Below are 27155 nucleotides of genomic sequence, written 5' to 3' on the forward strand. Positions count from 1 at the left end.
TTATTGTTGATTGACATGCAGAAAGCAGAGAGCCCACATTCTACCTGAAAGCTTTGAACCTCATAAGTCTCACTCATCTCTCAATGATATGCAAGTTGATTAGCATATGAGTTATGACTTTTACAGTATTCAGTACATGTGGCAATTTTGACCGTGTGGTGTGTTTCATTTTGTCATATTCCTTCTCTTCACTAATATTCCTTTCTTCCCCACATTGTTTCCTCTTAAATCTTTCTTCACTGATTAGAGATTGTAAATTGCTCCAGTGTGAGTGTGTGGGTTAATTTTTTGTCCTTGCCCTGCACCTGGACACATCATTTTTAAACTCTTAAAATCTTCATTGCCAAGCAAGAACCATGTCCACCTACACAACTATTTTATCTACTTCATTATACTCCAGTGTATATAAATACACATATATTTTGGTAGTAAATATTATATGCTAAAGAAGCAGTACATTTTATTTGGTCTTGTTTTATCTGGTATACTCTGCTTTCCTACGGAGATGTTAAGTTTCAAATCTATCTTCTTCTTGCCAGGGAATATTTTATTAAGCTCTGAATGTTATTTTGAATTTTGTAGTGTATGTTAGGCTTATATACTTCTACATAAAGTCCTACATTTAGGCCTAATGTTGCTATCATCCAACCACAGATGCAAGCTTGTACTTCTAGATTCCTAGCTGTTGTATCTTGCACTATAATGAACAGCTAAACACTTGCTAAAGTACATGGCTGTTGATAATGCACAGTACAAACACCTACTGCACATGCTACGGCATGAATATAGTGAAATCATTTATACCATTCTTTGCCTGATAGATTTTAATCATTTTTAACTTTGCACATTATCTATAGTACTAAAGTCACAATTATTTTTGTAAGATGCTGAAGTTTAACATTTCACATTTCCTTTCTGGAGCAGGAAAGGGATAACTTACAGTAGGCAAGTTTTAAAGAAATCTAGCAGTGTTCAACAGTTTGTGTGCTGTGCTGAAGTACTTAAATACAGTGATGCAATAATCCTTGATAGAACCTAGGAGGTATGGCAAAAGTTATTGAATATTGGCCAGCAGTCTTGGAATTAGTCTGCACAGTCTTCCAAATGAATTCTGTTAATAGTTAAAGAATTAAAAAACTATGTAATATACAAATGGTGTAATGACATCACCATTCAGCACTATAAAAGTGCTTTTTTAACTTTGGTTAGGAACCACAAGGTACAGAAGTGGAGCAATTCATACAGGTTTTGGTACAAACTTGTTATAAAATTAATTTATTACCAAAAAAACATTGCTTGAGAAACAGCATATTGTAGTTTCTGCTGGATATGATAAATGAATGAATTGATTTAAATTATTTCATGGACCATGATTTGTACTAATGAATTTCTTTTTCCATGAGATATAAATGCAGGTGTTATTGTAAATAATAGGAGGATTTCTACATTGCTCTTATTGGTTAAGGTAAAAAATATAACTTAAACTACATTACTGGCTTATTTTCAATTACATATTTTATGGTATAGAGCATCACATAGCCCATTACATAGAAAACCTTTCTTCTTCTTTTCTCACTTCTGTGTGCTTGACCAACCTTCTCCATACAGCTTGGTCTTGCATCTCCTCATCATTCAAACTTTTTTACTTTATTTCTTCTTTTACATTATCCATCCCCCTCTGCTTTGGCCTCCCTCACTTTCTTGTCCCCTGTACTTCCATTCCCATCAATCTTTTTCCCACATATTCATTGTCTCTCCTCATCATATATCCATACCACTTCAACCTACTTTCCTAAATATCACTCCCACCTTTGATTGGCTCATTTCTTACTCTGTCCTTTTTTGTAATTCCACACATCCATCTCAGTATTTTCATTTGTGCCACATCTAACTTCTTTACCTGCGCTACTTATACTGCCCATGTCTCAGCTCCATATATCATTGCCTTCTTATCTTAGTCTTAAAACCTTACCTTTAACCTTTGCCTTAACTATACTGTACAATCATACAATACTCCCGATACCTTCTTCTAATTGCTTCATCCACACTGTACTCTTTGGGTTATCTCTACATCTAACTTGCCATATTGGGTTACTACTGATCCTAGATATTTAAGTTTATCCACTTTTTTACAACCTCTCTCTCTCTCTCTCTCTCCCAGCAGGTTAACTCCTAAATCCTGATCATCATTAAACCTCATATATTCTGTCCTTTTCCTATTTAACTTTAATCCTAGGGGATTTTTTTTATCTTATAATTCAACACATCCATAACCAGATTGAAAAGGTAAGAACTTAAAGAAGATCCCTGGTGCAGACCTACTCTAACTGTAATCTTACTGTTACCACAACACTGCTTTTAATACTGAAAAAATAAGACTATAATATTCAATGTTCCCTCTATTTGACAGATCAGATAAAAACCTGTAAAAAGGTTAGGAAGATCTACTCTGAACCGGTGATTCTTACCATCAACATACTGTTAGTAACTGGCATTGTTTATATGATCTTATACTCTATATGTGTTTACCATGCTAAGGTGGAAATTGTGTTCTTTGTTAATTTCTGATCATTTCTTTTATTAAAGGATTGAAAGTGAGCTAAAACATGACACCACCCTGGAAGGGGCAAATGTCCATGACAGAACCCAGTCAGAAACCCATACAGGACCTACTTTGAATTCCCAAATAGTCTAAGATGCATGCTCTCTAAAATCCTGGAAATTGTAAGTTTTAGAAAGGGAAAGGGTAGCTGGATAAGAAGTGGAAATGTGGTACTTGTCAGGGGCAAAAAGCTGGAACCTTACGGTTTAGAATTTAAGCAAAGGAACTGATATTCGGTAATATTTCTGAATGTGCTGTATGAGAATTATTTGTACTTATACAATGTTGCCTTAGAATAGCACTATATACAATAGACTTTTTTTATGAAAGAATAGTGAGTAAATAAAAATTTTTCATAGAGTAGAATTTGTGCATCTCAACATATTACTCCTATTTAATGTTATCAATGCTTAATTACAGATGAGCAATACAGGACAAGGAAATGCCAAATGATACAAGCACACAAGGAGTTCCCTCATGGCAAAAAGCATGGGAATGACAGACCTTGCATTGAAAGAGGCCATGAAGAAAACAATTTGAGCACTGTTGATCTTCTGGTGACTGTGTGAAGGAGAATGACGAATAGTACTTATTCTAAAATGAGTACAGCAACATTCACAAAATCATGTTGGCTCTGTTCTTGCCACGGCTGAACTCAAGCTTTTCTGACTGCAGCTCCCTTCTAATGGCAAATGAATCATCTGCATTCTGGAAATTAACACAGAAGAAATAACTGTCTAAAAAAAAAGTCAGCAGCACATGGGAAAGTCTGTTTCCCATTGAAAACGAAATGAATTCAACTTTTAGCATTCAGGTCACGCTGTAATGCGTAAGTCTTTTCTGGAAGCTTTTTTATTTTTATGAATAACATCTTAATATGAATGACTGTGGTGCATACCATGAAAAGACATTGAAAAATATCCTCCTTGTGAAGTTTTTTGTGAGCCTGAAGCATGACTCTTGTTTTTACTTTTTGTTTGACGTAAATTAAAATTGGCAGCAGCTCATATTTTGCAGGTGGATGTATAGAAGCTACTATGCTACTTACGGCAGTGCCATGCCAAATGACCTACTGATTTTGAGATTTCCCTACTGAGGGAAAGGATATTATTAGATGATTCATTCTGTCATTTCACTCCCACTTTTGTGACATCCTAGCCATTCAAGAATATTGCATTTAGTAAGTTTATTCAGTTTCACAGATAACAGAATATACTTAGTACACACTTATTCATAATGCTTTCATTTTTAATGTCTTAGTAAACAGTGCTTCTTCAACATTTTTACTTAAATGATTAGACCAATGGAAAATACTTCATATCTCCTGGAAAACCACTCAATAATCCATTTATTTTAACCAAACTCATGTAACAGATGGAATTACTCTGAGTTACTGCATTGATTATTTTTATAATTACAGAATATATATATACAGTAGCCATACAAAGTTAACATCCGTAGAATGATTGCTTCTCTTGGCTAACAGTATTTACATTGATGGTATGGTAATGTGAATGTTTTCAGGTAACTGCCAGTGGTGTCTCTTTCAAGGCAGGTTCAACATTAACCTTGACCAAGAGAAGCTGAAAGAATGATGACCAGATATTAGTTTGATCTGAATCTCTTGTGCACAATGAAGGTACACATGTGTCTTTCAAATAATGTTGAAGTGTTTTATTAGGAAACATTATGTAAATTAAATAAAAGGTATCCTCAGTTGCCCCCAATAGAAAAGTGCATGCTGTAAGCTGAAAATTGCTAAACTCAATTCAGTGAATTTATTCTTAAAGTGGTGCAGTGGTTAGCACTGCTGCCTCACACCTCCAGAAGACAAGGCTTGAATTAATATCTATGTGGAATATGTGTGTATCCCTATCCCTACATGGATAATTTCTCAGGTACTCCAGTTTTCCTTCCACATTTTAAAGACACTGAAATAAGTTAAGTTGATGAATGGATATCTTCTTTTACAGATGGCACAACGAATAAGACTGCCTCAAAGAATCAGCATCCTGTATTCAAATTTTATACCTGGTTGATGTTTCTATGAGTTCTGAACAGCAGGTCTATGCCTACATGGATTCTTTCATGGGTGATCTGGATTTCCTCCTGCACTGCTTTTTGAGATACCTAGTGATTATAAAATAGCACTGACTATGTATGAGAAGACATTGTGATGGACTGGAGCCTATGTAGGGTTGGTTCCTGCCTTGTACTCAAAGCTTACAGGAAAAACCTCTGTGTTGCAATATTTAATTTGATTAAGCAGATAAATATGTTATCTTAAGAAAGGTTCATCCAAATCAAGCTGCAAATTACAAAGGCAACACACAATTTTATATTTCTTAAAAGTGTGAGCAATTATAGATGAAGTAACTTACTAAAATTAGTCTCCTACTCATTTACGGGGATAAAACAAACATTCTTGTTCTTTCATTCCATTACTTTACACACTAGGTCACACTGCTTGCCTAATAAGAAGATTGCAGAAGATTAATACACATATTATCAACTGAACCAAAATGCAAAAATTGAATTAATAACTGTTTAACTAAGAAATAAAGCTGCTTAGAAAGTTACCTAGTCTGGATGACAATTAGGCCAAATTTTGTTACACTACATTTTCATATAAGATGTCACAAGCTCTCTTTGGTGTTTTTTTTAATTTGATACCTTTAGGGATTTTGTCTATTCCAGCTCACATGGCACTGTGTTCATCTAACAGAAATCTTCATTGTTGTTTTTTACGTGTCTTTGACCATTAGTTTATAGACTTTTTAAAAAGATTAATTTTTATTACAATACTCAAATTACAGCATTAACAGCTCCACAGAGGGTACAGCTTCTCTACAGAGCTGAGTCTGCTTGATTTAAAAAAAAGTTATTTAAAAAAGATGAATTTTTCAGTTTCTGAGCAGAACTGCAAATATAGAGTGGATAGGTGTGTCAGGATCCACAAAACCAGCCTTTTCAACACTTGTACAATAACTATGACACATCAAAAGATCATATTACCTTATCAACTTTCTAAATAATGTTCTCTATCAGAATTAAAAAGGGTGTTACAGTTAGTGCTGCTGCCTCTAAACTAAAAGGTTCCTAGTTCAAATCCTGTGCTTGGTCACTGACTGTGTAGGGTTATCTACATCTTCTCTCTGTGTCTGTGTAGCATTTCCCAGGGATGTAGGTAACATCAATTGCTGATTCTAAGTTCACAGTGCCACTGTGTGCATGAAAATGCTCTGCTGTACACTGGTTTCATATGCTTGGTTAATTTCTACTTTAGTGTCCTATAACTATAAACTGAATAAGCAGTTTAGAAACTGGATGGATGGTGTTATCATATGCTAATGCACAAAGAGAATCAGACCTCTAAACATTTTGTTCACAGAAAAAGTCATTACAAATCAGTTATTTCTCATTTTCAAAAACAGCTCATGATACATGAATATCTTTAAAAACTATTATAGTACTAGCAAAATACCCGTGCTTCGCAGCGACGAAGTACTGCCTTAAAATTGTTATTAAGAAGAAAATTAAACCTTTTTAAACTGAGGGAAAATATACCAATAATTATTTGTTAAGGATCTCTTTGTATACCACATTGTCAGTTCGGCCCTCCGGTTGTAATATGACCAAGCTGAGTGCTGAGCTTATTCTTGAGCATGCAACGTACAGTTGGCCATGTGAACAGTAATCTTGTTTCAAATCTCACAGCTTGGATTGCTGCTGTCATAATCGGTTTGAGTTTCATGGTTTGTTTCAATTATGACAGTATTTGTAGGACTTGTGTTGAAGAGACATTCAGCATCTGTCAAGCGTTGTAAGTATAGAACCGGTTTCATCGATAACTTCACATCCAGCTTTTGAGAGTTTAAACATTCATAAACATCAAAGTGTCCATTACTGAAATCATCACCTGTCAATCTAAGATGTTTAAGAGGCATTGGCGGTTGTCAAAAGGTGTAAAATATTTGGCCATTTCGGTACACTTGAAAGTGACAACCGAACAATTCAGTGGCAGCCATCAACTCACATGCAGATGCATAGGTGAAGGGCTTAAGCATTTCACTCTTATAGAGCTCCTGTGTAGTATAATTATCTCCTGTACCGTCATCAGTCCACACCTTGAACCTGTCCCAGTCATTCAATACATAAGACACAATGTTCCTCTGGATATCAAGAGTGAGCCTGATATGGCCGTGTAATATGTAACAAAGAGAATGGAAAAGATAGGTCCCATCTCTGGGCATGGAAACCACTCGGTAAGTGACAGTTCTTTGATCGATGGTGATCACCTCGATAGACATGTTAATGGGGGTACGGTTGGAATGATAAAGGAAATGGGTACCTGAACAATGTAAAGTAAGTCTAAAATACCTACACAATAACTATAATCGTAATAAATGAACAATAAAACAGCAGAGAAGCCGTGGATTAAATAAAAAGGCTGTAGTTATCAGCAGGGAAACGTGAATCCCGTGGCGAAGCAAGGAAGGGAATGTAGAGACTGGAGCGACAGACGGCCTAATATAGGCAGGCAGCCAACAACGTGGGAGGCGTTGGGATGGGGGACCCAACGCCACCTCACATGGTGACCGAGCTGCAGGCTATGGACGTATATATGTACGTAAGTAGGATTCAGTTAGCGTTGGGAACCCGCGTACCAAATTTCTTGAAGATGGGCCCATAAGTAACAAAGACCATTGAAAAGTTCAATATGGCGGCCGACAGTGGCATCATACCACCAAAATAAGTACCAAATTTCAGCCATCTACCTACACGGGAAGTTGGAGAATTAGTGACATTGGAAAGTTCAATATGTCAGCTGACAGTGGCGTCATACCACCGAAATAAGTACATACATTGGTTTCGGTTAGCGCAGGGAAGCCGCCTACCAAATTTCGTGAAGATGGGGCCATGAATAAGAAAGTTCAACATGGCGGACGTTGTTGACTGTTATGCGTAGAATTTCGAAATGAAACCTGCTTAACTTTTGTAAGTAAGCTGTAAGGAATGAGCCTGCCAAATTTCAGCCTTCTACCTACACGGGAAGTTGGAGAATTAGTGACGTTGGAAAGTTCAATATGGCGGCCGACAGTGGCGTCATACCATTGAAATAAGTACGTACATCGGTTTCGGGTAGCGCAGGAAAGCCGCCTACCAAATTTCGTAAGATTGGGCCATAAATAAGAAAGTTCAACATGGCGGACGTTGTCGACCGTTATGTGTAGAATTTCGAAATGAAACCTGCTTAACTTTTGTAAGTAAGCAGTAAGGAATAAGCCTGCCAAATTTCAGCCTTCTACCTACACGGGAAGTTGGAGAAGTAGTGATGAGGGAGTGAGTGAGTGAGTCAGTGAGGGCTTTGCCTTTTATTAGTATAGATACATATATATATATGAGGGGGAGTAAATCTAAATTTGGAATATGGGATTTTTCAGAAAATGGAACGAACCTTAACAAAGCTAAGAATGTAATTTCTCAATGTAGTCTCCACCCTGCCTGTAAGTGCCTGGATTCCAGCAGAATAAAAGGTTCTGTCTTGTCCTCGCAACCACTTGTGCACCACTTTCTTCAAGTCATTATCTATCTTGAATCAACGACCACCCAGATGTTTTTTTAGTGGTCCAAAAAGGCGGAAATCACACGGTGCCAAATCTGGTGAATAAGGAGGATGTGGCAATACCTTAAACTTCAGTTTCTTCAGACAAGCCTTAGTGTTCTTAGCAGTGTGAGGGTGGGTGGGCACTGTCTTGCAGCAAATGGACTCCTTGAGAGAGCAGTCCCCGCCGACTGGATTGAATAGCAGGCTTCACATTGGTCTCCAACAAGTCACAGTAACTTGCACTAATGACTGTAGTACCCTTTGGCATGTAGTATTCGACAATAACTCGAGTGCAAGAGTGGTTGCAAGGACAAGACAAAACCTTTTATTCTGCACTTCCAGGCAGGTGGCGCAAATGCATTGAGAAGGGTGGAGACTACACTGAGAAATGACATTATCAGTTTTGTTAAGGTTCGTTCCATTTTCTAATAAATCCCACTTTCTAACTTTAGCTTGACTCCCCCTCATATTTTGCTGACCTTCATCGAGCTCACTTACAAAATCAGAAAACAAAAAACTTTGTACACAGTATGTCTAAAGTACGAACAAGAGGAGAAACTTGTCTAGATTTATTATTTTCAGTACAGATTAAGTACACATTTATTCACTGAATTCATAATGCCTTACAGAGCCACGCTTAGGGAATTCCTTTCCTCTTCCATTAATCTCTTGATACTCAAAGTTAAGTGACTTTTAGCTTCTCTTGCTTGCATTTTTCACTTTTATGGTTACAAAGATAATATGGAAGTTCATCAAGAAATTTAGAAGCACTAAAAAATGAAAGAGAAATCCATTGTGGATAAATAAAAAGACAAAAAAGGTAGTTGTAAAAGCATGTCAGACAATGAAGCCTAGCACTAACCACAGGGCTCTCGATAGCATGAGAACAATGATTGTAAAGGATATTAGAAAAGCTAAAAGACATTTGGATAAAAATACCGCAGAAAATGTAGAAGATGGCCTAAAGAAATCCTTTCTGTATTTTAGTAGTAAAGCAATAGTCAAGGAGGAAATGAACTATATTAGGAATGTTGAGACCAAACTAAAATGTACAGTACAGACAGTGAAATAGGAAATGCTCTAAATTCCAATTTTACACATATCAAAAAGTTGCTGACCTCCCAGAATTAATTTGAAAATTGTAAAAAGACAAGTTCTACTTGGATTATAAAGACTGAAATCAAACAAATAGCCAAAATCAGATAATATTTACTTTAGGAGGCAAGTGCGAACATAGGGTATATAAACACAAATATTTTTTAAAAATGACTGCACACTGGGAATATCCCACAGATTGGAAGGTAGTAAATGTTGTCCTATTAAATAAAAGGTGATCAAGCCGAACAAAGTACAGGGTGGTCCAGATCTAATTATGCAGATCCAGATCGTCTGGATGACTTTGATTTATGCGGGGACGATTCCAGTTCGGCGCGAAGACGATTCTTCATGTTGTCAATTCGCACACTTTTCGATGGTCTAGGATTTTTCAGGTGATTTTCTATGTAATAAACTTAATAAGTTATAGCATAATGAAAATTGCATAATTAGATCTGGACCACCCTATATAGCTTGGTAAGCTAAACGTACATCATGAGAAAATTAATGGAAGCAATTAGTAAGGAAAGGTTTTATCAGCAGGTGTCAAGAACAGGTGAAATAGTGAGCAGAGGACATGAATTTAGATGTGTTTCACTCTGGAAATATGTGAGGAAACAATTAAAACAATAATATTAATATGTTTGATATTAACTCTAATTTACTTGCTTCCAGAATTGTTTATAAATTGTTGACTTTCAGTATTTCCATATCACTGAAATTGACTCCAACTCACAAGGAACCTTACTATGAAAAGATGCTGTGGAAAGTGGATGGATATCCAGGGTTACTATGTTTACACTTTTTCTTACAGTCACATCAATTTTAACTGTCATTCCACATCTATACTAATTATGTTTGTATAAGCCTATACTGTATGTGGGTGAGTTGCTTTATTACTACAGAGACTTTAGATATGGGTGCCTTATAGCATCAGAGGTGTAGCAGTGAAATACAAGCGTAATCTATTCTCATACTTGATGCCAAAAGCTGCTATCATGATCTATGCCTAGAACAGAATAGTTGTGAGGTAGATTTTGCATTTATATATCCCATAATGAGAATGAATAAAGTAAATCACAATAAAATGATTTTGTTGTGCCTGCCATTGTGTTCTGGATTAGCCTGTGCTTGTCACTTGTAAGCTTTAACTTTGCTACAGTTCTTCCCCTTAGCTTAATTGGGATTTTGAGTGCTTTATAACATGAGCACTTTGCACACTTTCAGATAAACAATTTGTGCCAAATCATTGTTTTTAACAGGCATTTATCCTGAACAACTCAATTGTGTTACAATATGTAAATACTAACTGATTAACCTGACAACATTGTCAGGGGATTCCCTGTACACCAAAGCCAATCGGCATCCCACTCAGCTATGAGCAAAAAGGGAAGCCCAGTTCCTGCCATGCTGATTCCTATTATAGCTTCACAAGGAAAATAGCCAAGTGCATCAGCATGACAGGGAGTGCTTATTGGCAGAAGTCAAGCATTCCAGCTTGAGAGCTCAAAAGATCAGCCAGCTTTGTTTTATTTAAAGAACAACAGACACTCCCAGGTAGGGACACAGTGTGTGCCTGCAGATGGATGCTTGGCAGCAGAAGGGGCTGTGATTAATGAGGTATGGCAGGGGGAAACAGAAGCCATCAACAAACAGAACTTCAACCCTGGTTCCTTCCAGATCACTATTTTTTCTTTTTTTTTTGCAGCTGGAAGTGATTTAATTTCAGTGTCACTGGGATCATCCTTGGCGTTAAAACTACACCAGCAATGCAGTTTGCAGAAACCTTTACAAAAAGTGAGATGTCCTTACACAGGCAGAATAATAAGGAAATGTTGCTTGTGATACTGTTAAGCAAATATACAAAAGCAAAGGAACACAAACAAAGCACAATATGATATGAAAAATTAATTGTTAAATCATATATTCATTTTTAAATCTGTTTTATCCTGCTGGTGTTTATAGGAAGGTGGAGTCTATACTGAGAAAAGGTGCAAGATAGAAACCTGCCCTTGACAGAATGCCAGTTGATTAGAGGGCACCAACCCATAGTTAGAACTGCTAAGCGACAGGGCAGTTTGTTTTTGGAATGTGGTAGGAAGTTCACATGACCATGATTTATAGCTGAACACCACAGTGAAAGATATTCCCATGTTTACCAATTAATCAATTTGTATTGATTAATTTATTAAATAGTACCTAATGTTAATAAGATGATTCAAAACTAGTTACAATGCTCACCACATGCCGAACCAGTACTAAATGCTAAGCATAAACAGAATCGATATAAAATTGTCAGTCAACTATTTCTCTTTTCTTATTTTGTAGGACACATATTGTTAAGACTATCTGGCTGCAAACACAAAGACAAAAATTGATGGCTACATTTAGAATATTGTTAAATATAGTGTATTCATTTTTCTGCTGTACAGCATTGTGACCTGCAATTCCCTAAAGGTTTGACTATTGAATATCTGAGATTGCTGAGAAATGAGAACTAGAACAATGAGAAAATTGGAAAAGATTAACTTTTTCAAAAAGGTAAACTTAAAGCAGGTTTTTTCGGTTTTAAAGGAAAGTCTGCACCGTAGGAAAGATTCAGTGCTCCAGGAATGGATGAAAAAGCTATAAGTAGATGCCTCTATAATTAAGATGTGCTCTAAAAGGTTGTATGAGCTTATGTCCTTTAAGGATTTTGAAATAAAACAAACTATGGAAGAAAGGCATTATATAAAAAATGATTGATTAATAAATCCATCACTGCAGTGAGCTTGAAGATCTGATGCTGAAAACAATGATCTCAATTTTTTAGACTGATCTCAAAGATTTGAATATGCTTTACAGAACTATATATTATTTTTTGAAGGATCTACTTAAGCTCGCAATTTATTTAGTTTGTTCTCCTTGTAATGTACTGGCATTACCTTTGGTTATCTGAGCAACTCTAACTCCAATTCTGTAAACATGGTCTGAAGAATTACAGTACTAGAGTAATAAAGCCTCACAAATGGATCTAGTACTTAGATGATAATTAAACAGAGAAAAAGTAATTGATGCTAACAAAATTATCATTTCAAACTGCTTAATGATAGTTGCAGTAGATACATGAGCAGTACCTGATGCTAACCAAATATAGAAAGAGTGTCAAGTGATAATAAAAGAAAAATTGTACCTTATGTTAATCCAACATAAAAAATTAACAGTGCTTACACATACAGAAGACAGAGATTAAAGGTAATTTGACATAGAACCAGTAGAGAACAGTGACTGACCTGTCATGATGAGCAGACACAGAACTAGTCCATCATGGTAATGACACACCAAACAGATGACTAAAGTTAAAGCCAAGGAACTGGTGTTCAAGAAGGATTTCATACAGGAACAGTTTCCAATAGTATCTAGATTAAAATTACTGTGTATTATTGATACAAAGAAGAAGTGAATAATAGATAATAAAACATACAGTATAAGCAGTCATTGTAAAAACTCTCACAAAGAGAACCCATTTTTAATGATAATAATAATAATTACCTGAAAAGACCCAGGCAAGGAAACAGTAGTTAACTATATCTAGACAGATTTATTGCATTATTATTTATTGCCATTTGGACACAGAACCATTTTCTAATGCTAATCACAAAGAGAATACGAAGCAAGTGATTAATGCTAACTAGATACAGAATCAGTACTTAATTCATATCAAACAGAAAACTGGTGATTACTGCTAATCTGACACAAATCCAGGACACATTACTATCAATAAATACTACTAAGCAAATATTAAGCACTGCCTAGCAAGTATCAAATACAGAACCACTTCTATCTACTGCTCAAATGCAGAAGTGCTACCTATTGCTAATCAAACAGAGAAGTTGTACTTAATGGTAATAAAAAAAAACAATATGCAGGGTCATAACTGTAATTTGTTACAGAACCAGTGCAAAATGCTAACCAGATAGAATAATCAGTTACTAATATAGTCCAGCACAAAACTAGTACCTAGTGCTACACAGACACAGAATCAGTGCAACATTTCAACCAGATTAAGGTACCAGTGGTAATCAAGTACAACACATATTCAATCTAAAATGCTTACCTAACATAGAATGTTTGGCTAATGTTAAGCAATTCGAAGAACCTGTGACAAAACACATACTTCATAGTGGCATACTACATACAGAAATTGAGTCTAATAGTAATTACAATTAACAACTAGTAGCTAATTGTTTTCAGTCCCAGAACAAAAGTCCAATGTTAACCATGTTGAAGTGAAAAATACGCATTTTGAAGGTTGTAGGAGTCGGAGGATAGGCAAACAGAGTAATAAGTTTTATTGCAATAAACAATACTACAGACTCATCCCAATTAGGTCAAACTGAGCTGAGCTCTGAACAAGCCAAAAATAACAGTTTATATAATCATTTCTTATCATCTTGACCTCGCTCATAACAATGCATTTGCTGTCTATTCTGATACACTACTCCAGCTGGCTTCTCACGGGCCCTTTCTTGGCCACAAATATTTTCTGTATTTCGTCATTCAGTATCATTCCTTGCTCCCATTATTTCCTAACTGGCCTTCAAACAACAGGTGTTCCCCCTGTTCCCCCTTCTCTGTCCTTAGGCAGTTTCTGTATATCGTCTTCCTTCTCTGTCTTTCTGAGTTACTCAATATTGGTGGCCATTCTGAGCTCAACTAAAAAAGAAATATGGCAAATTCCTTTATTTAACTATTTGATTGACATATCTAATTCACACTACATTTAATGCTTATAGAAGCTCTTAATTAGTTTTATGTCTATTTATGCTAATACACGACTTTTTATTTTCCATAACAATACACTTAATCTGTGCCTAATATGTAGCATAATGAATATCAATGCCAGATGCTATCTGGACTTAGTAACCATTGCCTATTCGTTATTATATACAGAGGCAGTGCTTAAAGGTAATGAAAGGCAGAACTACAGTGTAATTCTAATTTGACAGAACAGCATTGATTTTTAATAAAAGAAAATTTGCTCTTCACTCTGTTTATCTTGGAATATAAGTATAATACCAGGTCATGTCACTTGAATTAATTCTCTAAAATAAATTCTGCACTAATGGGATGTATTGGTAAAGGGGATGAGGCATCGTATTGAAGTCAGGTGGAAGACTTTGTTTCTTGGTGCAGAAAAAACTGTCTGCAATTTAACATCAACAAAACCAATGAACTAGTGATTGACTTTGGCCACACCAAAGAACCTCTCTATTTGGTCACTATTGAGGGATTGGATGTGGTTAAGGTACACTGCTACAAGAACTTGGAGGTCTAATCAATGATAAGTTGGGCTTGTAACACAAAGGAACTGTGTGAGAAAATGCAGAGCAGATACTTTTTTGTTAGCAGACTGTGCTGCTTCAATGTAGGTAGTTCTTCACAACTTCACAACTTCACAACTCTGTGATTGCAATATCCTATGCTATGGTGAGCTGGGCTGGTAATATTACTTTAATAGAGGCCCACAGAATCAACAAGTCAATTAGAAGGGCAGACTTAGATATTGGACACACTCTCCACTCACTGAAGGTAGCAGATGAGAAGAGAATGAAGATGTAACAGAGTGTCATTATTAACAATGCAGTACATCATGCTGTGACAAGTGGAAAAGGGTTAAAGGCTATTTCCATGCTAAAAAAGTAAAGGACACAACATTTTGGTTGAATAGACTTCATTAGATGTTCAAATGAAATGGAAAATGCAGGTAACATATATAGGAGGGGAAGGATGGAACAAAACCAGGGTAGAAGAAAAGTTGTCATTAGAGAAAATGAAGGGAAAGAATAAAAAATTAATCTGTCATTAAGAAATGAAGAACTATGTGATCCCAGGTAGAGACTGAGACTAGTTTCTTCTAATTTTCTTTGAAAAGTGTTTTTGAAGCCCGTTGAAAGGCCATAGAGAGATCATTGTAGCTATGATCATGGCATGTAAAGTGTTCTACAATAGGCTTTGTAAGGTCTTTAACATGCTCCCTGAAATAGTCTGCTAGTCATCTCTATATTTTACCTCTGAAGAAGGGTGGATACTTCCTACAAATGCAGTAAATAAGATTTTTAAACTGGCAAGAGACCTGTTGATTAATATTGAATTTACCAGAGGGATATCTTTGGTAACATATTTGCATGTGACAGTGGCTCCTGTCCAGCACAAAGTGCCTGGTGGTGAATGAGGGTCTCCTCTGTGAAATAAGCAGCGGACAAGAAGTTTTCATCATTTAGGTGGTTGACAGAAGATGATTAAGGGAGGGCTTTAAAAAAGGCTCCTATGGAAGGATCTGTCTACATAATGGAGAAATTTTATTTAATGATCTGTGGGAGAGAGTATTAGGATAGAATGGGAGGATCAGCAAGATGAGGCTTTCATTATTGGGGTTCCTCTTGGAATGCCTGTTGCAAGGTGTAATCCTGGCTTGACTGAAGGCCCAGTCCACAATATTGTATCCTTTATAAATGAAAAAAAATTGTAGTGCTTCATTACAGAGGTCAACCCTTATAACTGCAGAGGTGTCATAGTTTAAGATAGCAGTTTTCAGTAGTGTACCGGTAGAAGACTGAAAAACTCTTTGTGGACCAGGGAGGCTAAAAATAAAATAAACTTATATATTCTGTATCATAATTTCATATTCATTTATCATTAAATTAGAGGCTTTTCCCTTTGAGTTTCAAATATCTAGATTAACTAATATTAGATCAAAGAGAGAGGTTGGGGGTCATCCTCATTGGAGATAACATTAGATCAGATGATTGTCCATATTTACTAACATAAGGATGGAGTGTGTGGTGTTTCACATAGGAGGTATGTGTCTCTCCCTCCTCAAGTTTCAGTTGTCCAGATGTTGTACGATTCAATCCGAGAGGGGTGGAGAGAGTGTAATGCCTTGGAGTTTTGAGTGTCCAAACATAACATGATATAATTTTTCATTCAAAATGAGAAAAAGTGGTGCTCCTTTATACTAACAGTAATAAACCTTTGTAATGTCTGACTGTGACTAGTCCTTTTATCTTTAGCCACGACTGAGGGTTTTCTTTCTTTTTAGTCATGTTGATGTATACTTGTTGCTTGTAATGAAATTTACTGAGCTTCTTCAAAAATCCAGACTGTCCCATGGGGACAAATAAAGTGCTATCTATCTATCGATCGCTAAACAGTCAAATACCCTATTCCAAATGATAGCCAGGTATTGTAATAAATATATAATATCAACTGAACACTGAACCAATGGAAATTTCTAATGAAATACGGAACCATTTCCAAAATACTAATCACACAGGGAGTCAATAAATACTGTTCTGCGCCCAGTGCTAATTGAATTTACTAACCTGTACCTCATGTCGTGCAGATGCAGAACCAGAGGTTAAACCCCTAAGTACAGTTAAACGGCGTTTAAATTCAGCATGACACGTGAATTTGTGTAAAATACTAACCATACTGAGTAACTGCTGCCTCTTTTAAAGAAGACCCTAGAAACGGAGTTTTACATCAATAACATTCAGAAACTACCGTATAACACTAGATGTGCTTTGAGGTTCGTGACAAATACGAACCACCCTCAGGAACTCTGGTTACGTGATTTCTCCACAAAGGAAATGCGGACTCCTCCTTCCCGAGGTTTAAAGCTACCGAGAATCGCGCTCACCTCTCTACGTGTGCACCTCGTGGCGTGGAAAACGCTAGCACCGCGCACGATGGTTGCCATAGCGACCTCCTCCCAACGGACGGGGTCTTACAGAGGGTGTGGTCGTCAGAAAGAGACCTCTAGGCGCAACAGGGGTACAGGAAACGGTTAAAGGGGAAAGTAAGCTTTCCATGAGTTTGGGAGGAGCCACGCTCTGAAGGAGCAAACGGCGTAAAACTCACCTGCTGCGCGGACGCTGACAGCACGATTGGCGCCCAACCTGGAAGCGACAAGACACCCCACGCCAAGCTGCCCTATTCACGCGTTCATTTCACAACCCGCGGGAACCCACACAGGTTACACTGTGCAAGGACTGGTCGCGTGACGGCCGCGTGACTCCCAACGACTTTAGAGTCTGAAAGGCGCGAGTCTTCGGCAGGTTAGCGCGGCGCGGCGCGGCGCGCCGGAGGAAGAAGCCAGTGGAGCGTTGGCGTGTCACACTGATGTGCTAGGAGCTCCGCTTCCTCGTGACTGGATTTGGAAAAAAAAACAGGCAACCACAGACGCACCGAGGAAAAGAAGGAAGACACGGAGGAAGCAGGAAAGAAAGAAAGACAGACAGACAGAGAGAGAGCGAGAGCCAGACAGATCGGAGATTAAGCAGAAGACGCCCAGGTACGTCCGCGCTCCGACGTCCTCCCAAGTTCATATGTTGTCATTTTCTTTAGCGCTCTCCAAAGGTGCTCGGATAAGCGTGTTCATTGTGCACAGGAGAACGTCAAGTGGACGCAGCGAGGAGTCAAGTCGATGTGTGAATAAAAAGACGCAGGGCTGAAATTGAAGGGGACACGATTTCAAAGGCTTATGTTTTTTTTGTGTGTGTGTGTTTTTTTTTTTTATAGGAGAGGTAATAGCAGGCAAGCTAACTTTATCTTTTTGGACTTTGGGATGCCTTCAGCATTCAGAGTGTATACTGTATAGCTTAATGTTGCGGACGCAACATGACAAGTGCATTTGGGTTGACACAGTGTGTGTTGCTAAGTAAGTAAATTGCTGCAGCTCAAGGATGATAGGAAACAAACATGAAAGGTTTAGTTAGTATATTTGTTTTATGTCATTTGATATATGACATTATATATAGAAAGAGATAAAGAGAGACAGCTGCATTGCAATCATTTACTCATTTCACAGTTACGCAGTGCTCATGTTTTCCATAACAACCCCCTGCCAGGATTAAACCTGTAACAGTGGTCAGCTGTTTACTGGCCTACAGAGTTAGACAGAAAACTTACAGAAGATGAAATCTAACATTTCCAGGATTTACCTGTTTCTTCTCTTTTTTGTCATTTAGCGTCAGTGATTGTCTTATTCAAAACAATTGGTAAAATGATGCTAATCGCTTTGTGCATATATACTATTATTAGCTTACTGGCTGTGTTACCCATCTGAAATTGGTTGAAATCTAAGTAATAAACAAAGACCTCAGTGTTTATGCGTGCAATGCAACATCTATTGGAATGTATTTTGTAATGCACGTGCAAATAAAGTGCACAGTGATTGTCATTCCAACAGATGACACATCACAAACATTTATATTATTGAAATGCATTTCTTCAAATGTTTGTGATGTGCCATCTGTTGGCATATCAGAGTTATAAGTCTCTGTTTTATGACAGTATGGTATGATATTCGTAAAACTGTTAATATTTGAGTGCACCATCTGTTGAAGTGATAGAGATGTAGGATTTTGCTGACACCTTAATCCAATGTGACTTATAATATCTGAGATCCAATTGATTACATTTCTTTTATTTTTCCAATTCCATATAAAGTGACTTGTCTGTTGTCACACATTATCAGTAGCAGGATTTGAACCCACTACCCCAGGGACTTGTCTGTTGTCACACATTATCAGTAGCAGGATTTGAACCCACTACCCCAGGGCTTGAAGTCTAAAACATTAGCAATTACACTACATTGCCTGCCCAATATATGAAAAACAAGGCAAATGAAAACTGGACAATTCCATTTCATTTGTTTTAATGGGACACACAGTGTCTCAGTGTTGCAGGAAATTGCTGTTTGAACCATAGTTCAGGTCCACCAGAAGTGCCACATGCTTAGACATTCCCAGTGTTTCTCAGTGTTCTTGTGGTTTCTTCTGAGGACTATGATAAATTTGTACAATCCATTAGGAATTTAGGGTTTCTGTTTTATGAATTTATATTACTTTGTACAACTAATATCTCTCAGGATTGCTTCCTTGTGGTATTTTGTGGAGGTAACTCCTTATGTGGGGTTTCGCCAGAGTTCATGGTGTCCTCCAAAAGTCTAAAAATAAGCTGTTAGGTTCTAAATGAGTTTAGGGTCATTGTCAGTGTTGCCTGGAATGGACTGGCACCCTTTTTTTTTTTTTTTGCTTGACACCAATTGTTGCTACTGACTAGGCCACATCTTCCTCCATCACTACAGTCAAAAAAGCAGATCTGGAAATCATATAAATAATGCAGTCTCCTGTGGTGAGCTGGCGCCCTGCCCGGGGTTTATTTCCTGCCTTGCGCCCTGTGTTGGCTGGGATTGGCTCCAGCAGACCCCCGTGACCCTGTAGTTAGGATACAGGGGATTGGATAATGGATGGATGGATGGATAACACAGTCTCTGTACATTTTTTGTGTGTTTGTGTGTTGTCTCCCTTTTTATTAGTTATTCTATTTGTTTTTACTTGAAATTTTAGTTTTAATTTTAAATTACCATAACTCCAGTTGCTCATGGATTTCTGACAACAGAAAAGAAAAACAACTGAATGTGGAAAGTTCATATAGGAGGGCAAAAGTAACTTGCCTGCCTTTTGATTAAGTCATCTAAACCCGTTTGCCTTATTGCAGTATGTGGAAAGACCTAACAGGATATGCGTTGCAGAAAATATTTTTTAGTAGAAAAGGGCACTATCAGCATGTAGCCATGGAGATTAGTGGTAGTGCTGGATTGTTAAACGAAAGAAATCCTACTTGCAGGCTTTCTCTTGTATTTCTCTTTTTATGTAAATTATTGCCTACTGCTGTGCTACATGCATGCTTGATTTAGTGGAAGTCGTGAGCTGGAGTGGGTTGAGAAAGGGATTATCTGTTCATTTAATTTCAAATGAGCATTATTTGCATGGAATATTTACATGTGCTGCTACACTGTAGAATTTGTACAATGGCATTAATCTATACAGACTCTAGTTGAGAAGGGTGCCTGCCTTACCAGAGGATTGCAACCTTCTATTAACACAGATATTATTTATCTGTTAATATGGGGACCACTGAAAGTTAAAGTTTTGAATTTTCTTAATGCTTCATTCATTCCATAAATAATGTAATCAAGCATTCATCGTCTTGTCTTAAATAATTTCTTCTCATCTTTAGTAATTGCAAAACCTTTAGATGCAATAAGTTACACCAAGGGCTTCATGCAATTGTTGATCACTTCCTCATCTGCCCTTCAGGAAATTGTATTTTTATATATTTTGTATACTGTATTTATTTTATAATATTTTATCCATCCATCCATCCTCTTCCGCTTATCCGAGATTGGGTCGTGGGGGCAGCAGTTTGAGCAGAGATCCCCAGACTTCCCTCTCCCTGGCCACTTCTAGCTCTTCTGGGGGAATACCGAGGCGTTCCCAGGCCAGCCGAGAGACATAGTCTCTCCAGCGTGTCCTAGGTCTTCCCTGGGGCCTCCTCCTGGTTAGACGTGCCCAGAACACTTCACCACGGGGGCGTCCAGGAGGCAGCCTCATTAGATGCCCGAGCCACCTCATCTGACTTCTCTCGATGCGGAGGAGCAGTGGCTGTACTCTGATCACCTTCCAGGTGACCAAGCTTCTCACTCTATCTTTAAGGGAAAGCCCAGGCACCCTGCGGAGGAAACTCATTTCAGCCACTTGTATTCGTGATCTCATTCTTTCAGTCACTACCCATAGCTTATGACCATAGGTGAGGGTAGGAACGTAGATTGACTGGTAAATTGAGAGCTTTGCCTTACGGCTCAGCTCCTTTTTCACCACAACAGACCAATGCAGAGCCCACGTTACTGCGGACGCAGCACCGATCCGCCTGTCGATCTCCCGCTGTATTCTTCCCTCACTCGTGAACAAGACCCCGAGATACTTAAACTCCTGCATTTAGGACAGGATCTCGCTCCCAATCCTGAGAGGGCACTCCACCTTTTTCCAGGTGAGAACCATGGTCTTGGATTTGGAGGTGCTGATTCCCATCCCAGTCGCTTCAAACTCGGATGCAGACTGATCCAGGGAGAGCTGAAGATCACGGCCTGATAAAGCAAACAAGACAACATCATCTGCAAAAAGCAGTGACCCAATCCTGAGCCCACCAAACCAGATCCCGTCAATGCCCTGGCTGCGCCCAGAAATTCTGTCCATAAAAGTTATGAACAGAATTGGTGACAAAGGGCAGCCTTGGCGGAGTCCAACTCTCACCTGAAACAGGTTCAACTTACTGCCGGCAATGCGGACCAAGCTGTGACACCGGTTATACAGGGACCGAACAGTTCTTATCTGGAGGTCAGGTACTCCCGGAGCACCCCCTGCAGGATTCCCCCAAGGGACACGGTTGAACACCTTTTCCAAGTCCACAAAACACACGTAGACTGGTTGGGCAAACTCCCATGCACCCTCCAGGTTTCTGCTAAGGGTGTAGAGCTGGTTCACTGTTCCGCGACCAGGACAAAAACCACACTGTTTCTCCTGAATCCGAGGTTAGACTATCTGATGGACCCTCCTCTCCAGGACCCCCGAATAGACTCTTCCAGGGAGGCTGAGGAATGTGATCCCTCTGTAGTTGGAACAAATCCTCCGGTCCCCCTTCTTAAACAGGGGGACCACCAACCCGGTCTGCCAAACCAGAGGCACTGTCCCCGATGTCCATGTGATGTTGCAGAGGTGTGTCAACCAAGACAGTCCTATAACATCCAGAGCCTTGAGGAACTCTGAGCGTATCTCATCTACCCCCAGGGCCCTGCCACCAGGGAGTTTTTTGACCACCTCGGTGACCTCAGTCCCAGAGATGGGAGAGCCCACCACCAAGTCCCCAGGCTCTGCTTCCTTATTGGAAGACATGTTAGTGGGATTGAAGAGGTCTTCGAAGTACTCCCCCCAGCGACCTACAACATCCCACACTGAGGTCAGCAGCGCACCATCCCCACCATATACTGTGTTGACACTGCACTACTTCCCCCTCCTGAGATGCCGGATGGTGGACTATAATCTCCTCGAAGCTGTCCGGAAGTTGTTTTCCATGGCCTCCCGAAACTCCTCCCAGGCCAGAGTTTTTGCCTCAGCAACCATTGAAGCTGCATTCCGCTTGGCCTGCCAGTACCTGTTAGCTGCCTCTGGAGTCCCACAGGACAAAAGGGTCCTGTAGGACTCCTTCTTCAGCCTGACAGCATCCCTCACCACTGGTTTCCACCAACGGGTTCAGGATTGCCACCACGACAGGCACCGACCACCTTACGCCCACAACTCCATTCAGCCGCCTCAACAATAGAGGCCCATTCAGACTCAATGTCCCCCACCTTCCTCGGGACGTGGTCAAAGTTCTGCCAGAGGTGGGAGTTGAAGCAACTTCTGACAGGGGGACTCTGTCAGACGTTCCCAGCAGACCCTCACAATACGTTTGGGCCTACCAGGCCTGACCGGCATCATCCCCCACCATCGAAGCCAACTCACCAACAGGTGGTGATCAGTTGTTAGCTCCGCCCCTCTTTTTTGCCTGAGTGTCCAGGACATGTGGCTGCAAGTCCGATGACATGATCACGAAGACGATCATCGAACTGAGGCCTAGGGTATCCTGGTGCCAGGAGCACATATGGACACCCGTATGCCTGAACATGGTGTTCGTTATGGACAATCCGTGATGAACACAGAAGTCCAATAACAAAACACCACTCGGGTTCAGATCGGAGGGGCCATTCCTCCCAATCATGCCCTTCCAGGTCTCACTGTCATTGCCCACGTGAGCATTGAAATCTCCCAGCAGAATGAGGGAGTCCCCAGCAGGTGCGCCCTCTAGCACCCCCTTCAGGGACTCAAAAAAGGGTGGGTACTTCAGACTGCTGTTTGGCGCATATGTGCAAACAACAGTTAGAACCCGTCCCCCAAGGGAGGGAGGCTACCCTCTCGTCTACTGGGGTGAACCCCAATGAACAGGCTCCAAGTTGGGGGGCAATAAGTATGCCCACACCCGCTCGGCGCCTCTCACCGGGGCCAACCCCAGAGTGGTAGAGAGTCCAGCCCCTCTCAAGGAGACTGGTTCTAGAGTCCATGCAGTGCGTAGAGATGAGCCCGACTATATCTAACCAGAACTTCTCAACCTCTTGCACTAGCTCAGGCTCCTTCCCCTTCAGAGAGGTGATATTCCACGTCCCAAGAGCCAGCTTCTGTAGCCGAGGATCGAACCGCCAGGGTCCCCGCCTTCGGCCACCATCTGACTCACACTGCACCCAGCCTCCTTGGCCCCTCCTACAGGTGGTGAGCCCATGGGAAGGGGACCCACGTTGCCTCTTCGGGCTATGCCTGGCCGAGCCCCATGGGTGCAGGCCCGGCATAATATTTTATTTATATTCACAATTCTGCTATTGATCATTCCCTTGTAGCACATGGTTGCTGTTGTGTAAACTAAGGTTTCTGAGTAGATGCAAAAGATATTTTATTGCAATCAAAGACTAATTTTCCAAATCATATTTTTCTCAGTAGTATAGGAATGGGGATGGCTAACTTGAAATGCATCATTCCAGAAAATAATTTGTGTATTTTATAAATAAATGCTTAGATGAACCTTTCAAAGAGTTTAGCAATCAGCTAATCTAAGTATTTTCACACCCAGCCTTTAGATACCCTTGTGGCTGTTAATTTGTCTTCCGGTCTACAGTATTTCTTATTCAGGGTAAATTTATGGCTTTAAAGTGAAATTCTTTTTTAGATAACCAGCTTGTTTTTGCATGTTGACTGTAGTTAACAATAATCAGTTAGGAAGGCTTTATTTAAAAGTATTTAAGAGATGTCAAAGTCTCATAAAGAAGAAGAGTATCCCTAATGGATACTGAATAATATAATGGATAATGTTCATGAAGATTTTGGTCCAGTATTAATTTTCTTAATGTACTTGTTTGATATGAGGATACACACCGATGCTAATGACACAGAAATGTTAACTCCTCTGTAGGGTGTTTTGCTTGTTCTACCTGTTTTTACTAATTGTTTTTTCAGTGCTCTTTGGAAACCATAAAAGATAGGTTTTATATTTTTGACATCTAGGTTATTTTTTTCACAACCATGATATATTTTCATTTGTCCTAAAAATCTTTTTGTTAATTGAAGCATTATAAATAATTAAAAAAAATGTATTTGCCTGAATGGTTTACAGTGGCACTCTGAAGGGCAATAAATCCTGAAAACTTGACAAGTATGTCTTTGGACTCAAGATTGTTTCAAAGCACTTATTCACATCTTGAGATTAGACTTTTGTTTGGAGGAGTGCATATTCGTAGCCTGTGCAAAAATAACTTATCATCATTAGACTACATCATTTTAAAGATGACTATCTGTCCTGTTAACTTTATTTCGTTTCTTGTAGTGTTTAAGCCTTTCCCGACCAAGGACATACATTCTTCTTGCTCATAACCATGAATGGTCTGTTTGGCATTGTACAGTACTTGTTTTGCGGGAATGGAAAACAACAGTAAGCCGCATGGGCAAGATAAAGAATCAGGATATAAACGTTTGTCTTTTAATTTAACAAGGGTCAAAATCAGGAAGAAGAAATCATTTGTCAAAGTGAAATTGAAAAAACTAAAATCACTGTCAAGTAGAAACTAGCTAAAAACTCTTTTTACCAAGAAACAATTATAGTGAATGCACAGGCATGTCTTTTGTACTAAGTCCATCCTCTTGAATGATGCATAATACATAGGACAAGTGTATAAAGTGTTGTATAAGTGACGTCACATGGCATGACTTCCTGGAACTGTGCCCACTAGAAACTGATTGTTACATCATGGCAGTAGAGCCACAAAATGGCAATGCAGTAAGTACAAAAAGTAATTTTATTAAAATTCAAAATTGTTCCAGTCTAAAGCTATTCTTATAACACTAGTACATTTGAATTCCCTAAGATCCAACACCCCCAAAAGCATAAGTGTGCAAAAGAAAAATTATAAAAATGTACCAGCTTGTAGCAGTTCTTTGATAAAGATTCAAACACTCAAGCTGTATTTTCCTCTAGTTGATGTAGTTTTTCCTGTTAATATTCCTGAGGATTTAGACAAATATTCTCCCCTTTTTTGCCACTGATAAATTTGATTATGATGATGAGCAGTGGCAGTTCCTGGCCTAGGCTATATAGAGTCTTGTATGGTGTGTTCTTAGTGGTGCACATGAACCAGCCTCCCTCAGTGGGGTGCTTGCCCAGTGGACAGCAATAAAACAGTATAATGTGTATTTTATTTATTTATTTTTAAATTTTATTGATTTTATAGTAATCATTCCATGCAGAAATCAATTTTTACAAAAAATAGGATTGAAAACAGATCAACCCCCACCCCTGAGAAAGAGAGCATGGCCAACAGACTAAAATGTAAAAATGAATAAATTGATGAGTTAATTAGGCGCATATAGATAAATGGAGAAGAAAACAAACATAAGAGAATCTGCTTCCTCAGTGCTTTAAGAGCTTATCCTCTTTAATAAAACCATTGTGTGCGTCCACGTGTCCGTGTGTGTATGTCTTCTGGTGAAGTGTGCATGCGCAGGGCCACACGGCACGTGTTCAGTCTCTTCCTGTGCAGAGAGAGAGGCACACACAGGTGTGTGCGTGAGAGAGACACACACACAGGCGCGCTCAAGACAGACACACACACGCAGGCGCACGCGAGAGAGACACACACACAGGCACGCGCAACAGACAGACAGATAGACAGACACACACACACACACACACAGGCGTGCGAGACACATACACACAGGTGCGCGCGAGAGACACACACACACAGAGGTGCGCGCGATTGAGAGACACACACACGAGAGACAGACAGACAGACACACATGCAGGCCCGCGAGAGAGAGAGACACACACACACACAAGCGCGCGCATGCATTCTTGCAATGTTACTTTTCTTGGTTGTTTATTAAATTACGGATTTTTCAAATGTTCATTTTTTTCCCTGTGCTTAAAACTCATTAAAAAAAAGTGTTTTTATTGGGCGGGTGGTAAGGCTATAGCGCAAACTCTTGTAGTGCTAGTTTTCTCTGTTGTTCAAGGTTTTCTCTTACATTTAGTTTACTATTACGCTGTGCATTCAATGGTATAATTAACTATATGTGTGCTTAAAAACTTAAAAAAAAATCTATTTACATACAGTTCGTACGGTCTGGAACGGATTAATTGTATTTACATAAAATCCTATGGGGGAAATTACTTCGGTTCACGACCAAATCAGGTTACGACCAGAGTTTTGGAACAATTTATGGTCGTGAACCGAGGTTCCACTGTATTACTGTCAGACAAAATTACAGGCTTTTTACGGAAATACAAACCAGTATTACTGAAAGAGAAAATGAAAGGCACACAATACAGTGACGCATATTACAGCCACATACAAGGTCCCATGCCATTTAATATAGACTGTTCCTACTAATGTTTATGCACTACTGTTCTAGCACCCGTTATTGTAACAGGCTTAATGTCTAGTTCTAAAATATTATTGATTAGATCCTGCCAGGTTTTGAAAAAGTTCTGCACATATCCTCTAAATGCTTTATACATGTGGATCTAGAGTGTATTCTATGCATAGCTTTCTTCCACTCCTTTCCTGGGATATTAAATGAATGATGCTTTCCCTAGGATCACTGTATCTCCATCTTCAAAAGGAAGATACTTTAAGTTGTTTTTATATATTGTTGAGATGCTGTCTGAGTCTTCAAGACTGATTGGTATTTCTTCTGGAATGGAAATGGGGGGTAGTTGTTAAAAATTATGTAGGTTATTTTAAGCAAAATTTCTGATTTGAAAATAGTGGAAAAATGTCTTGCTAGGAAGCTACAGTGCATCCAGAAAGTATTCACAGCGCATCACTTTTTCCACATTTTGTTATGTTACAGCCTTATTCCAAAATGGATTAAATTCATTTTTTTC

General features: G+C 39.0%; 1 protein-coding gene and 1 long non-coding RNA gene across 3 annotated transcripts in view; one reads left to right on the forward strand and one right to left on the reverse strand.

The window, feature by feature from the left end:
- LOC120543190 overlaps positions 1 to 12699 on the reverse strand; it is a 179920-nt gene extending 167221 nt beyond the window's left edge. Inside the window, exon 1 of the long non-coding RNA XR_005636303.1 lies at positions 12578 to 12699. This is a non-coding gene — a long non-coding RNA (uncharacterized LOC120543190). The remainder of the gene's footprint in view (positions 1 to 12577) is intronic.
- Positions 12700 to 17592: 4893 nt separating this feature from the next.
- Positions 17593 to 27155, forward strand: part of LOC120543403 (proline-rich protein 7) — a 69296-nt gene continuing 59733 nt past the window's right edge. For both annotated transcript variants that reach the window (XR_005636329.1, XM_039776493.1), the window contains exon 1: positions 17593 to 17640. The gene's annotated coding sequence lies outside the window, so the exon portion shown is untranslated. The remainder of the gene's footprint in view (positions 17641 to 27155) is intronic.

Source organism: Polypterus senegalus, chromosome 13 (genome assembly GCF_016835505.1).
Source record: "Polypterus senegalus isolate Bchr_013 chromosome 13, ASM1683550v1, whole genome shotgun sequence".
Lineage (NCBI taxonomy): Eukaryota > Metazoa > Chordata > Cladistia > Polypteriformes > Polypteridae > Polypterus > Polypterus senegalus.